The following is a 16646-nucleotide window of genomic DNA, read 5'->3' as shown; positions in this document are numbered from 1 at the left end:
TGCAAACATGCATGTACGCACACGCACACGCACACACCAGAAAGACCCAGGCAGAAGGCTAAAACATCCCTTGTATTATAAAACAGCATCACTCTACGCTATAACCCCCCATCTTGTGCACATTATTAAATTAAGACCATTCCATTACACCTAGTCCAACAATCCAAATAATCAACACTAAGCACTCACACTAGAGCAGTTTCTCTGTCCATTAACTGGCTTGGTCTGCCAGTTTGGATTGGTCTGCCATGTAACGCGCTTCTGTCGATAACATGAACTGGTCAGTATCTGTAGTTAATCCTTTGTAACGCAGATTTTTGGAAAGATATGACGTAGTAGAACTGCATAAGTGTTGCTCTCCACTTTCTGGAGGACCGAGTCTTGAAATCAGTGGAATTAGAGTATGATAGCTAAGGAGATGGAGAAAATCCTGCCGTTTGATTGCTAATATGCAGACGGAGTCGAAAAGAGAACACACAGAAGGCTGTTGTATAAAACACCTGTCCCTGAATTGCATCTTCAAACTCAGGGCAATGATGGCATCCGCGACAGAGAGGGAGAAGCATGTTCATGATATCACTGCGACAACTGTCGATTGGCGTAGCTGGTAAATTTGCTCTGGTTATCTACTCCGATTTCAGAGCATTCTCGTCTGACTGTGCCAGAGTGGAGAAAAACGCACAAATGTACGAACGCTCAACACCCGTTGAATGTGGCTGGTGTCAGAAAACATTGGGGAAACAATGTAATTCAATTGTTGCCAGCAGGACAGTTGCAGTCACCAACGCTCTGGATAAAATAAAAACAGCCTAACCATCTCTACTAGGGCGAGTAACATTGTCAAAGTGAGCTGTTCTCACATTTGTGTCTGGAACTAGCTAGCAAGCTAGCCAATGTTAGCCAGTTAGCTTGGGTGCTTGACTCCTTTTGTGAGGTCAGAATGCTCGGATCAACCCTACTCATCGGCCAGAGCGTCCAGTTTGATGCTCTGAATATACGAACGGACAATCTGACAGCGCTCTGAATTTCCGAACACCCAGACTCACTCTAGCACTTGAGATTACGAACACACCTGTAATATAAACCAGCCATCAGTCTTGAAATCTTTGGTTGTTTAGTACATGGCCTCACATGTGAATCCTTAAAGAGATGGGTGGGGCTAAAGCTTAAGAGGGTGTGAATGATGCTGAATGGGTGTAGACAAAGAAGAGCTCTCCAGTAGTTGTACCAAACATTCAAGCGCCATTTTCTCAAAAGTGAGGTTAGAAGTTTATCAACTATCAAAGCAGAATTACTTTCCCATTGTTCCTCAACTGCAGTGTATGATATACTATTTTCTAGCTCTGAGTGTCTACTTTTATCCAATTAAAAAACGCAATTTCAAATTTTGCTGCATAAGATCGAATTGAGCCGGTCACAAATGCTTAGCCAATCCACAGCATCCAGGGGTCATGGTGGCCATTCTGACCTGTTCGCATAACCTTGACCTTCCACAGGAACTTCCTGTTTTGACAGGCGGGTCAGAGGTCACGTTCTGTGTTTCTTGTTTGTGCTATTTCAATGGGCTGGCAGTGTGACAGCAGTGACAGTAGTGTGAACAGAGGACACAAGTTCAGGGTCCCCTGTCCTCTCAGAGAACTTGGTCAGTCAGTGTATCAATCCCCCTGTGACATCACCATACTGCCCTACCAAGCAAAAAGGCAGTAACTGCTCATTTGGTCAAAAATGAGTTAATGTAACTGCTGCAACATTAAATACATGCTTAATCACGTGGACAAATATCCTGCCTCTATTGTATTGTGTTTTGGAGAAAATGGGGGTCATCTTAGCATTAACTGCATAAAGTTACCGTGAAACCAAGGTAAATAAAGGTCATTTCTCTCATTTCCACGCTATGAGCAGTTACTGCCTTTTTGCTTGGTAGGGCAGCATAGTAACCTAATGATCTTCTGTCAACCTGTCAACACTTCAGATGGGATGAGCCATTACCATGGCAATGACGGCAATTGCCGCCAAGCAAGCGAGTGGGGGGTGAAGGTATATATACACTGAGTGCCTGTGTCTACACTGAGTGCATACAGTTGAAGTCGGAAGTTTGCATACACTTAGGTTGTCATTAAAACTCATTTTTTAACCACTCCACAAATTTCTTGTTAACAAACTATAGTTTTGGCAAGTCAGTTAGGACATCTACTTTGTGCATGACACAAGTCATTTTTCCAACAATTGTTAATAGACAGATTATTTCACTTATTCACTGTATCACAATTCCAGTGGGTCAGAGGTTTACATACACTAACTTGACTGTGCCTTCAAACAGTTTGGAAAATTCCAGAAAATGATGTCATTGCTTTAGAAGCTTCTGATAGGCTAATTGACATAATTTGAGTCAATTGGAGGTGTACCTATGGATATATTTCAAGGTATACCTTTAAACTCAACACGTCTTTGCTTGACATCATGGGAAAATCAAAAGAAATCATCCAAGAATTGTAGACCTCCACAAGTCTGGTTCATCCTTGGGAGTAAAAAACAATAGTACGCAAGTATAAACACCATGGGACGACGCAGCCGTCATACCGCTCAGGAAGGAGACACGTTCTGTCTCCTAGAGATAAACGTACTTTGATGTGAAAAGTGCACATCAATCCCAGAACAACCGCAACGGACCTTGTGAAGATTCTGGAGGAAACATGTACAAAATTCTCTATATCCACAGTAAAACGAGTCCTATATCGAAATAACCTGAAAGGCCGCTCAGCAAGGAAGAAGCTGCTGCTCCATAACCGGCATAAAAAAATCCAGACTTTGGAAAATGTCCTCTGGTCTGATGAAACAAAAATAGAACTGTTTGGCCAAAATGACCATCGTTATATTTGCAGGAAAAAGGGGGAGGCTTGCAAGCTGAAGAACACCATCCCAACCGTGGAGCACTGGAGTGGCAGCATCATGTTGTGTGGGTGCTTTGCTGCAGGAGGGACTGGTGCACTTCACAAAATAGATGGCATCATGAGGAATCAAAATGATGTGGATATATTAAAGCAACATCTCAAGACATCATTCAGGAAGTTAAATCTTAGTCGAAAATTGGTCTTCCAAATGGACAATGACCCCAAGCATACTTCCAAAGTTGTGGCTAAATGCCTTAAGGACAACAAAGTCAAGGTATTGGAGTGGCCATCACAAAGCCCTGACCTCAATCCTATAGAACATTTGTGGGCAGAACTGAAAAAGCGCCTGTTAGCAAGGAGGCCTACAAACCTGACTCAGTTACACCAACTCTGTCATGAGAAACGGGCCAAAATTCACCCAACTTATTGTGGGAAGCTCTTGGAAGGCTACCCGAAAAGTTTGACCGAAGTGAAACAATTTAAAGGCAATGCCACCAAGTACTAATTGAGTGTATGTAAACTCCTGACCCACTGGGAATGTGATGAAAAAAATTAAATGTGAAATAAATCATTCTCTCTACTTTTATTCTGACATTTCACATTCTTAAAATAAAGTGGCGATCCTAACTGACCTAAGACAGGGAAAATTTACTAGGATTAAATGTTAGGAATTGTGAAAAACGGAGTTTAAATGTATTTGGCTAAGGTGTATGTAAACTTCCAACTTCAACTGTATATACACAATCCAAGTTTCAATTGTCTCAAGGCTTAAATAAATCCTTCTTTAACCTGTCTCCTCCCCTTCATCTACACTGATTGAAGTGGATTTAACAAGTGACATCAATAAGGGATTGTAGCTTTCACCTTGTCAGTCTATGAAAGAGCAGGTTCTTCAAGCTTTGTCATAAAAGGATGACATTAAGGATGCTATGCTAAGCTAGGCTATGGTTTATGTTTGGTTTAGGCGATGGACTAAATGTCCTGCAGTGTGAGCTAGTTAGCATTGTCTACACGTACACTGAGTATATCAAACATCTTAATGTTACTCAGTGTATGGCAGTTGAGGTACAAATGTGTTGTTTGTTTGTTGTTGTTTTTTATGGAAAGAATGATACCATAATGAAGAAAAAGAGGCGAGAGAGCGAGAGGAGGGAGGGAGGAGAATTTGGAGCGATTGAAAGGGGAAGAAAGAGAAGTTCTGCGCTCTGATTCAAGGAAATTGCCTACTTCCCCGGTTGCGACAGTGGGGACAGTCAAATACATCAATCACATCATTCTCTTTCCAATCCTCCCTTCCTCACTTCCATCCTCATTTGCAGAGCTGTTTTTATATTAAGGCCGCATTCAATTACTACGAATATGCATCCGTCCATCCACCCACCCATCCTTGCTCATTTAACGAAAGTAATCAAGGGATCAGTAATGACTGGATTGGTGAAAGCAGTGGAACTCTCGCTTTCAGTGATTGAGGCATGTTAGATCTCTTCAAGGAAGGAAAACAGGAAGGATGCATTTGAAAGGATTGGAACAGGGCCTCAAGTTGGAGGAGGGGGGCGGGGGGGGGGGGGGGTTACATAAGACGGACACAGACAGACCAGGCACACACACAGCAACAAAAATACTACCAATCAATCAAATTGATTTATAAAGCCCATCTTACATCAGCTGATGTCACAAAAAAGTGCTGTACAGAAACCCAGACGAAAAAAACCCAAACAGCAAGCAATGCAGGTGTAGAAGCACTATATACTGTAGAATGTGGCAGACAAACACACATACGGTCAAATGGACAGAGAGATAGAAAGACTCAGATAAACGGAAAGACACATTGACTGACTGACTGGATAGAAGGATGGATATGGGTCGGCCTCAGAGGTAATGTGCGATTAAAGCCTCTTCTTATCCCCTTACTACAGCAACATGGCTAGCAGGGGGGCAACCCAGCAGCATGAGATGGCCATGTGTGTGTGTGTGTGTGTGTGTGTGTGTGTGTGTGTGTGTGTGTGCTTGCTTGTGTGCGTGTGTATGTATACGTGTGTATGTATTTGTGTGCGTGTGTACATGCGGGAGCATGAAGCATTGATCAGCTTAAACATCAAAGAGAGACCAACATGGTCGTCCGTGAGGGAGAGATGGAGCAAGAGAAGAGTGACGCATTGAATATGTTGTGGATGCAGCAGCATCTGAGTGTGAAAAGCAGTGGAGTGGAAAGGCAAAGTCCCGACCAGAAATTGATACAGGGGTGAGGGGAGATGGATTCAATGTTTTCTTTTGATAGCTGAGTACATAATTCTGTATCAGACCTGGGTCAAATACACATCCATTATATCAAACACTTTTATATACTTTAGGTATGCTTGATTGAGGATGGTCCGCATTCAAAGGGGACATTGTTTGCACTTTTGGGAATATTCTATTCAAATACTTGAAGTATTTTAAATCATTGGTACTTGACCCAGGTCTTATGTCCCCGGACACCAACCAGACTCAATATTTGCACCACACACACACACACACACACACACACACACACACACACACACACACACACACACACACACACACACACACACACACACACACACACACACACACACACACACACACACACACACACCACAAACTACCATAGGCTGCGTCAGACCACGTACACATCCCAGCCGTGCAACCTTGCACCACACACATATACAGTAGGAGGGCCACATCAAACTGACAAAATATGAAGCAGTCCTGAAGTTGGATTTAAGCCGGCACTGAAGCATTCATTTGATTATTACTTCAACTTTCAGACCAGGGTACTTCCTGGAGTGCTGGTCTTGGATCAGATCATTGCCTTTCAGATCATGATGAATTAAATGAATAGGAGAGATAGGACCTGATCCCAGATCAGCCCTCCTACTCTGAGACGCTTTATGACTACAGACCTTGATCTTTTCATTTGAGGCTTGATTGAAAACTTCTGATGACACAGACTGAAATTTCAAGAGAACCTCAGAATACCCAGGAACCCAACTCTCAGGTGGCAGCTTAGCACAGGGGATTGATTTTCCTTGAACACTGGCATCACAACCCTTCCTTACAAGGGACAGGGAAACAGTCCCGAGAGGTTAGGACTGAAAGCAGTGCCGCTCCTTGAAAGCAGCCCGGATCATCCATTTTGAATACTCTGCCTTTTCTCTCCTCGTATGGAGGATGACCAAAGCAAAGAAAGCTCCAATAATCAGAAAATGTTGACACTGGACTGTGTTTTAACTCTATTGATTTGCATTTGAAACGGTGTTCCTATGATCTTCCATCAAGACATTCATTTCATTAATTTATTCATCCATTTATTCAACGCAGGGACTTACATTGGCTGCTCATTCTTCAGGAGCCAAGGTCTCGATAGAAAGGAGTTTCCTGTCAAAGAAACATATAAAAATGATAGGCTTAGTAATGTAAAGGGAATAACCAATGTAACAGGTAAACGCTGTGCCAAATCCCTGAGTAACTAACACACACAACGCATACACACACACACACACACACACACACACACACACACACACACACACACACACACACACACACACACACACACACACACACACACACACACACACACACACACACACACACACACACATACACACACACACACACACACACACACACACACACACACACACACACACACACAAATTCTTAGCCAGCATTGAGCTATATAATCTGATCGTAGACCAGTCCTTAAGGCCTTCCCACACTGTATGTTGGATTCAGTCTTTAGCGATTATTACATGTCACACTGTGCGCTGTTACCAAATCACAATCCCGATATCAATCTGGACAAATTTGAACGATTCGCTTTCAGCTCTGCCGTCACATTCTGTGAATGGCTTGCGAGGCTACGTCAGCCGACGTTGGCTAGGTCAACTGCAGCGGTGTATTTGACATGCCAGCACCAGCAACTGCAAGCCTCCCAAGTGAGTTCGGAAAAACTGAAAGTATGCATCTTAGAAATAGTTTTGACACAGGGACTTCATATGTCCAAACCCCCGAATCAAACAGGCTTCCCAAAAATAACGTGGTAGAACGCTTATTTTGATCGGCGATCTTGTGCCTTTAAACCAGACTTTTAGGGAAATCGTTCTTCTTGCAGAGTATGTGAATGTTTAGATCAAACTATTATATTCATCTAATTATTCACAATAATCATATTACCGCGTGCATTGTCAGTGCCGGCTGTGTTCCTATTGGTCAGTAACCGGGATGGGCTCGCAGCATCATCCACACTACACGATAAAGCCTAAATCTGACACTATCTGAACCTTGTCTGAGCCTATGAACACACATAGTGGTACTTCATCGGCAGACCTAGACCGATATGTCCGTCAATCATTTACGTCGGAAGAATTTGCCCAAAACGTGGATATTTTGTCTGGGACGGGCAAAATCGTGGCGTAAGACTGCTGAAATCATCTGTGCGGGCCTTTAGGGGCATCTTCTGCCCAGGAGGACCAAGTCAACAAGCCAAAGTAGTGGCATGCGATGCGGTTCCACCTTGTACTGCACCGAACTGTGCTTCCCTGGTCTACTACTCATCTTCTTCCCTCTGTGCACCTGACAGCATAGAGGACAAAGGCACCGACTCGCTTCACAACATTTCAATAACATTCCCATCCTCATCCATATTAAAAGCCGCTGCGTAACAACTTTTTTGTTTGTTAGGGGTTGTCAAAGCATTGGGTTATGGTTTTTGCTGGCTCAGATTCCTCTCAAGACCCAAATGACAACAGCAGCAGGGTGCTTCCACACCTGGGCTTGACCGGGACTTTGGGTGTACTGTGTGTTCCTATACATTATGCAAGAGTGTGTGTGTGTGTTAGTGTGTGTGTGTGTGTGTGTGTGTGTGTGTGTGTGTAGCCATGCACAAAGGATATGCCACAGCGGATAGAAGTGGAGGTAAGGGCACTGCAGCCTTAGTTAGTGTGTGTTTGTGTGTGTATGTGCATGCGTGGGTGCGAGACTCTGACCACCATACACTGCTCACTGACCCTGAACTGACAAGTGTGTATTCATGTCAAACGCCATCATCCATAGAGAGAGAAAGAATCTCCTGGGCCAAGGGGATAACAAATACTTTTATGGTATATTTATGACACTTTTCACTTTTTACAGGCAGAGCTTGGTGATTTGTGGCCCCCTTTCTCCATCCTCATACAAATTATAGGATTTCTACTTCCAGTCCTTCCACAGTGACAGCAAACGTCCATGGTTTGAGCCTCTTGCCCTCTTCCCCACATCCACTTCGGCATGTGCCTTGTGAAAATCAAGAGAAACAGGCTGAGTTCTTCAAACTGCATAGAACATCACTTTCTTCAAAACTCGGATGCTTTGTTCCTCCTTCCTCACTCTCACCTCACTTATACAACACATATAGAAGAGCATATTTTCCCCTCCTTCATGTGGAAAAGCATTAAATGTTTTATGCTTCGTTTCTTCCATCTCCCTCTCACGGACTTTTGGAGTCTGTCTTAGATTTTTTTGGGTAGAGAAGCACTTGATGCTCCTTGTACAAGCGCACATGCACGCACGCACACACCCTCCGACATCACATACACACACCCTCTAAACGCCATCTCTGAGAGAGACACTCTGAGGACGCTCCCCCTGTGTAGTTGAAACATTAGCCTCTGCCCTCAGGCCACTGTAAGCTCTGCCCAAATGAGCCCTCCGTGCACCAGAGCTGCCTTTGCTGGGACCTACTATGGGCCTGGATCAGGGAGCCCCAACAGGGCCCAACCATGTCCAAACTCCAGACTATAGTCCCAGAACAACCAGAGAGGGGCACTATAATTCGATGGTCCAAGCTGAACTCCCTTTGCTAAGCTAACCCATGTCCAGTCAACTGGCTCCAACCCCAGTCTAAAGGCCCACAACCCAGCCCCAGCCCCAGCCCCAGCCCCAGCCCCAGCCCCAGCCCCAGCCCCAGCCCCAACTTGACCAAGCCCAAGCTTAGTCTACAGAACATTACACTGTAACTGTCCAACATAGTTAAGTAAAAAAAAAAGAAAGTTAAAAGGTATATACCAGCCCAAACCTGTATCAGAGACCCCATCTACCGTTTCTGGGTTCCTACTAGATATCAACGTGTTATAGCTGGTCAAACAAGGGTTAAACAATGATCCCTTAACACCGCAGCTTGCCAGTCCAAATCAAGTCTCATAACGTGTACCCAGCCCCATCTCACCCCCACCTTTCCAGGGTTCCTAGACTTCGACATACTGTACCTGGTCAAATAAGGGTTAAACAACAAAACCCCAGCCATACAGTAAGTCTCATACTGTATATCCCAGATCCTGATTTCCCCGGGTTCCTAGACACCAACATACTGTAGTCAAAAAAGGAAACCTAAGTCCAAACCCTATTCATAAGTCTCATACTGTGTATCCCAGTCAAGCCTCAGCTTGCCCACCTTCCCTTGGTTCCGATTAACATGCCTGGTCAGATAAGGGTTAAATAACTAACCCTAACACCAAAACCCCAGCCATACAGTGCGTATCATATTGTGTATCCCAGCCCCATCTCGCCCCCACCTTTCCTGGGTTCCTAGACATCCTTAGCAGGGCTGGATGGCTCAGCAGGAGAAAGTCACAGCAGATGAGTCAGAGGACGGAGCTAACTGAGCCGAGGGAAAACAGACCACAGCAGTAAAGACTGGCTGGAGAGGAGAAAATGCTTGTGTTAACGAGAAGTGCCGCTGTGTCTGACTCAACTTCTGTCGTGTTTCACAGTATGCACAAGTACTGAAATCTCATTTTGACCTTTTTTTTGTTTTAAAATGAATCTGTTTTGGTACTACATTCCTTGTCAGGTTTTGACCACAGCTAATTTACCACAACTAAGCAAGTGTGAAAGTACCCTTGAACAATTAATTGAAGAAAAAGTGCATTGGAGGAATCTTTCTTTTTCCGTTTCCATTCCACACTCAGACGTTTCCTTCAGTCTGATTTATTTCAAAACACCTGGTTGTCACAATTTCTATCAGAGTGAATTTAATATCCTCATTAGCCCTCTATCGATTTCAAGCACTTAGTGTAACAATACAGGATCATTTTGATCATCATTAAATCATTCCCTTTGTGGCAGCATTGTGATTCTTCAAACCAACACAGAAAATGTGTTAATTGAGGAATTAACGCGGCCATCGGCTCCAAGTGGATTAAATCAGATAATGATGGTTAATGATGATGGTTGACGATGTCATCCATTCTCATTCATCCACGATGTACATCCTACACACTTACAGTTAGAAACTTTGTACCCATTTAAGGATGGCATGAAAATCATCTATTTTAGCTGTGGAGAAAGAGGAGGTCCATTGGATGTTAGACACGATACATTAGTGTCGGCTAAGTAGACACGAATAGCATTAGTGTCGGCTAAGTGGACTTGAATTGGAGGAAGCAGACAAATTAATGGCAGTTTATGGAGTATGGCGGTTGAAGTAGAAACATGGGGAGTAATGTTGAACAGAATTCACTCACTTCTTTTAGCCCACTGCAGATTAATTTGAAAAAATACAGGCACAACCATGCACACAACACACGCACACACACACACACACACACACACACACACACACACACACACACACACACACACACACACACACACACACACACACACACACACACACACACACACACACACACACACACACACACACACACACACACACACACACACACACACACCCTGTGGCTGTGGAGTGTGAAAATAAGAGCATTAGTAAGCAAATTGAGGCATCAGTGGGTGAAGGACTTTTTGATTAGGCTCTTAATTTAGGAAATGTATAATGAATGTCAACTCACTTTTGGGCATACATTTCTTTTCCAGAGTGAGCATGGGTTTGGGGTGGGAGTCCTCAGTAACGGTAAATGGCTTTACTGAGCAACAATAACAAATCAACTGGGCTAGACAATCTGGACCCTCTCTTCCTAAAATTATCCTCCGCCATTGTTGCAACCCCTATTACTAGTCTGTTCAACCTCTCTTTCGTATCGTCTGAAATTCCTAAAGATTGGAAAGCGGCCGCGGTCATCCCCCTCTTCTAAGGGGGAGACACTCTAGACTCAAACTGTTACAGACCTATATCCATCCTGCCCTGCCTTTCTAAAGTCTTCGAAAGCCAAGTGTACAAACAGATCACCAACCATTTAGAATCCCACCTTACCTCCGTTATGCAATCCTGTTTCCGAGATGGTCATGGGTGCACCTCAGCCACGCTCAAGGTCCGAAACGATATCATAACCACCATCGATAAAAGATGTGCAGCCGTCTTCATCGACTTGGCCAAGGCTTTCGACTCTGTCAATCACCGTATTCTTATCGGCAGACTCAATAGCCTTAGTTTCTCAAATGACTGCCTCGCCTGGTTCACTAACTACTTCTCACATTCCGTGTCAAATCGGAGGGCCTGTTGTCTGGACCTCTGACAGTCTCAATGGGGGTGCCACATGGTTCAATTCTCGGGCTGACTCTTTTCTCTGTATATATCAATAATGTTGCTTTTGCTGCGGGTGATTCTTTGATCCACCTCTACGCAGATGACACCACACTGTGTTAACAAACCTCCAAACAAGCTTTCAACACCATACAACAGTCCTTCCGTGGCCTCCGACTGCTCTTAAATGCTAGTAAAATGAAAGGCATGCTCTTCAACCGATCGTTGCCCGCACCCACCTGCACGACTAGCATCACTACTCTGGACGGTTCTGACTTAAAATATGTGGACAACTATTAATACCTAGGTGTCTGGCTAGACTGTAAACTCTCCTTCCAGACTCGCATTAAGCATCTCCAATCCAAAATTAAATCTAGAATCGGCGTCCTATTTTGAAACAAAGCCTCATTCACTCATGCTGCCAAACATACCCTTGTAAAACTGACTATCCTACCGATCCTTGCTTTGGCGATGTCATTTACAAAATAGCCTCCAACACTCTACTCAGCAAATTGGATGCAGTCCATCACAGTGCCATCCGTTTTGTCACCAAAGCCCCATATACTACCCACCACTGTGACCTGTATGCTCTCGTTGGCTGGTCCTCGCTACATACTCGTCGCTAAACCCACTGGCTCCAGGTCATCTATAAGTCTTTGCTAGGTAAAGCTCCGCCTTATCTCAGCTCACTGGTCACCATAGCAACACCCAACAATAGCACGCACTCCAGCAGCTATATTTTACTGGTCATCCGCAAAGCAAACTCCTACTTTGGCCGCCTTTCCTTCCAGTTCTCTGCTGCCAATGACTGAAATGAATGGCAAAAATCACTGAGTTGGAGACTTATTGTCACGCCCTGACCTTAGAGATCCTTATTATTCTCTATGTTTGGTTAGGTCAGGGTGTGACTCGGGTGGGAAAGTCAATGTTTTCTATTTCTTTGTTTTTGGCCGAGTGTGGTTCCCAATCAGAGGCAGTTGTCTATCGTGTCTCCGATTGGGGTTCATATAGAAGTTGTCATTTTCCTTTTGGGTTTTGTGAGATCTTCTTTTCTGTTTAGTGTCTGAGTCTGACAGAACTGTGCGCTTTTGTTTTTTGACTTTGTTATTTTGTTTGGTGTCATCAGTAAAGTTACAATGTACGCCTACAATGCTGCACCTCGGTCCACTCTTCATTCTACAAACGAGAGCTGTTACACTTATACCTCCCTCACTAACTTTAAGCGTCAGCTGTCAGAACAGCTTACCGATCGCTGCAGCTGTACACAGCCCATCTGTAAATAGCCCATCCAACCAACTATCTACCTCATCCCCATATTTTGTTTTTGTTTTTCTGCTCTTTTGCACACCAGTATTTCTACTTGCACATCCTCATCTGCAGACATATCACTCCAGTGTTAATTGCTAAATTGTAATTACTTCGCCACTATTGGCCTATTTATTGCCTTACCTCCTTACATAATTTGCACAAACTGTATATAGATTTTTCTATTGTGTTATTGACTGTACGTTTGTTATTCCCATGTGTAACTCTGTGTTGCATCTAGTCGCTCTGCTTTGCTTTATCTTGGCCAGGTCGCAGTTGTAAATTAGAACTTGTTCTCAACTGGTCTACCTGATTAAATAAAGATGAAAAAAAACACTCCAAAAAACCAATGCATCTGTTGGAGGTTTTGCATGGGTGATTCCAACTAAGCGATGATAATTAAGTGCTGAGTTAATTTCAGAGCACGAATGTAGCCAAGGAAAATCCATGCAGACATTTTGTCTGCAAAAAGCTCTCTTTCTCACAAGGATCTTCGAGAAAATGTGATCATTTTCAAACTTTCAGACTAAGATTTCTGATGTGTATTCAAACAGAAGTGTGCAGACATTAGCTCGCCGGAAAATCAATCAAACCAGATGTCCATTTCTGTTGAATGAGGATGTTTTGCTATTAACAATCTACAGTGAACAAACAGTTCTCCATCCATCCATACCAATCCAACATTCCTACCATAACACAGCAAGCATCCGACTTCTGACACCACATTTCACTTAATGGATAGATGGATTGTGTGTCAGGAATGTGGCCATCTAACTTCTATGACCCTCTCATCTTATCTGTGTGTCTCTCTTTATTGCACATCTGTCTTTCTGTGTGTGCTAATATAATTGAATGTTGGCATTCGTAGCTACAACTACTGGATTCGCTATGGTCACTATAGTACTGGACATACAGTATGTGCATATACAAGACAATATTCTTCCCCCTTCATTTTTTTCATCACATACAATATATTCTATTTCCCCTGCAGGTAACCATGTCTGAGCAGCATGTCTGACCTGTCTGAGCAGAAAGCTACCTCCCAAATGACTGATTGAATGTACAGTAGAACTACAGTAGAAGTACTGTAGAAGCTAAAGGCAGTAAAAAGACAACACCGGGCGGCGATTCCATAGATAAGAGGACTGTTAGAGTGTCAGTGGTGAATATAAAGGCATCAGTCATGACGCAAAAAAACCCCCCCTCTTTATAAGCACAGGGGAGGGATTGGTAGGAGCGCTAACAGTGAAGTCTGTCGTTTACCTCTTGCCTGAGGTTGTAGAATAATCCCATTCAAGCATCTCAGGCCATGTTGTCCTTGTGGTTTATTGCTTGTGGATTCTCTCTCTCTCTCTCTCTCTCTCTCTCTCTCTCTCTCTCTCTCTCTCTCTCTCTCTCTCATCATATGGGCCAGGTTTCTGTATTTTGAAAGTTACATATCTTGAAAACTTGATTGCTGACATGCAAAACATTTTTTGGGGACTATACCAACAATGGACTAATGAAACAAATACCAAAATAGATTTTTCGGTTGTTTTCCTTTAACTGAGAGTTTATGCAGGTCTTCACATCTCAATACAAACACTATTGATATGAAGCCTAACTACTGAGAGTGCTGACAAGTACAGTTGTCTGTCGCTCACTTTGGGTAGAAACCTGCTAAATAGTCAAAGTGTATGTATGTTGACTATGTTATTTCATGTATATACAGTATGTATGAGTTGGAGGAACGACAGCTAAATGTGTACTCTACAGAGACACCAGATGGCTAATGTGAACGCAACGAGGAGAAGAGATCTGGTCTAAATCCTAAACTAGTTCTCTATTTTCTCCATGACGTTTTTAGGACAGCATGTCCTGGACCCAACACCCAGAATACATTTATTTCAAAGAAACAAATAGCACATTCAAGGCCCACACTCAAACCCCTTTGCAGAATAACTTGAAGTCAAGATGAGAAAAGGAATATCTTGCGTTATGAGAGGCAACAAGAGGGAGTGAGAGCTCGTACAGGGACGGAATCAAAACTTGCTAGCACTGCTTAAAAACAAAGTTAGAGTGCAATTCCTCAAAAATAAAAACATTTTCAAAGACCTTTCTCCTGAGTACTGTACGGCACAGCCTGAAAGAGTATAACTCGATTACTCGGGAACGATGTGTGTGTGTTAGCTGTTTGAGCCTCCCTCTCTGTATTGGTCCTTTGAACTTCCTCATTGCTGAGCGAGGAGGCAGAGTGTTATTTAGTTGAGCAAAAGGGGGAGCCGGAGATACAAAACAAGGCAAACCGTGACTCCTTAGGGCTCCAAAGCCTTGCTTCGAAAAGCAAACCCTGACTCCTTAGGGCTCCAAAGCCTTGCTTCGAAAAGCAAACCGTGACTCCTTAGGGCTCCAAAGCCTTGCTTCGAAAAAACAAACCCTGACTCCTTGGGGCTCCGAAGCCTTGCTTCGGAAAACAGAAGGTGTGATACAAAACCCTCTCTAACCGCGTGTGGCAAGCCAAAGTCGGGAACACACACTTAGAACTTTAATGAGTTGCTCTGCGTACAGAAATACAGTACCGAGTAACTAAACAGACTGGGGGGGGATGAAGGGTTTACGCTAGACTGGTTCAATTGGTCGTTTAAATGGCAAGGCCAACTAAATCAGATCAACCATTAGACGTGTTCCCCTGTCCTTGGTGTAGGAGTTAGGCAGATATACTTCAGATTCAAAGAATATTGCTTGTCTGTGTCGTTCTTGATGGCCGCTGTCAAGATTTAAGGACCAGTTACGCTCAAGGATTCTATTCAATCCCGAGAGAGCTATTGAAATTGAGTAATTGTGTGTGTGTGTTTGTGTGTATCTTGTGTTTGTGTCTGTGTGTGTGAGCGCTTGTGTGTCTGTTGAGTGAGTAAATATTCTACGCGTCAGATTATTTCTCATTGTATTTCTTTTTAATCATTTGACAGAGACAAAAACACGAACCATTCATGACTTAGTTGTTATGACATGGAGAAGCTATGAGAAGGTCAGATGAGATACACAGACTCTAAATAAATCCACTCCCACGGAAATTCGGTATAAAGCTGCCCAAACCATGCATTGTTTTACACACACACACACACACACACACACACACACACACACACACACACACACACACACACACACACACACACACACACACACACACACACACACACACACACACACACACACACACACACACACACACACACACACACTCTCACACACACACACACAGCATCTGCCTGCTGCATCATAGGGTTAAATCAGATGAAAAAAAACCCAGCCCTTTCTCTGGTTAGATGGATTATACACGTACTGGATAGCAGAGATGGCTGGAGTCTAGAGGCACCTGTACTGTATGCCTCACATTAACACCACAAAAGCCAGGCCTCGAGGGACCCGACTTCGATTTTGACTCAGGATTTTGACTCAAACATTCAATAAATACATTGCATATATGCTATCAGAAAATCATTGGATTGTGTTTCTGAAGGTCTTGGGTCAAAAATATATATATATTTCAAAGAACAAAATAGTTTACGTTACAGTAGGCTATCTAGTTATTCTTGGAAAAAGTTATATTTTGAAAACCTCCCGTTAACACCAGGGAAGGGAGGAGGGAGCAGCCAAACAATGTAATTCTACTACATATTAAATATTGTATAGGCAATAATAGGCAAAGGCACAAAATGTATTACCCTGGAAGTTGGAGGGAAAGCAGAGAGGCAGACAGACAGATGGACAGACAGCAGTCTGAATGATTTTAATGCTGACAAGAGCAGCCATACCTGCATGGTACACAAGCCTGAGGCCTGTTCTTGTCCTTATGTAACGTGGACAGTGGAACAACAGGTTAACCTCCCTGTTACGCTCTGTGGCCTCTTGGGAGACGTTTGAGACAGTCAAGTACAAAGTCACCACCACACAGGAACTTGTTTCCCCCTGCCAGCTTGGGA

At 43.5% G+C, this 16646-nt stretch overlaps 1 protein-coding gene across 3 annotated transcripts in view; it reads right to left on the bottom strand.

Annotated features, from left to right (window-relative positions):
* Window positions 1-6292, bottom strand: part of dlgap4b (discs, large (Drosophila) homolog-associated protein 4b) — a 74905-nt gene extending 68613 nt beyond the window's left edge. For all 3 annotated transcript variants that reach the window (XM_021568600.2, XM_036949984.1, XM_021568602.2), the window contains exon 1: window positions 6242-6292. The gene's annotated coding sequence lies outside the window, so the exon portion shown is untranslated. The remainder of the gene's footprint in view (window positions 1-6241) is intronic.
* Between the last annotated feature and the right edge of the window lie 10354 nt (window positions 6293-16646).

This window comes from Oncorhynchus mykiss, chromosome 17 (assembly GCF_013265735.2).
Source record: "Oncorhynchus mykiss isolate Arlee chromosome 17, USDA_OmykA_1.1, whole genome shotgun sequence".
Lineage (NCBI taxonomy): Eukaryota > Metazoa > Chordata > Actinopteri > Salmoniformes > Salmonidae > Oncorhynchus > Oncorhynchus mykiss.
The sequence above is the reverse complement of the archived record's forward strand: the minus strand, read 5'-3'. Positions and strand labels throughout refer to the sequence as shown.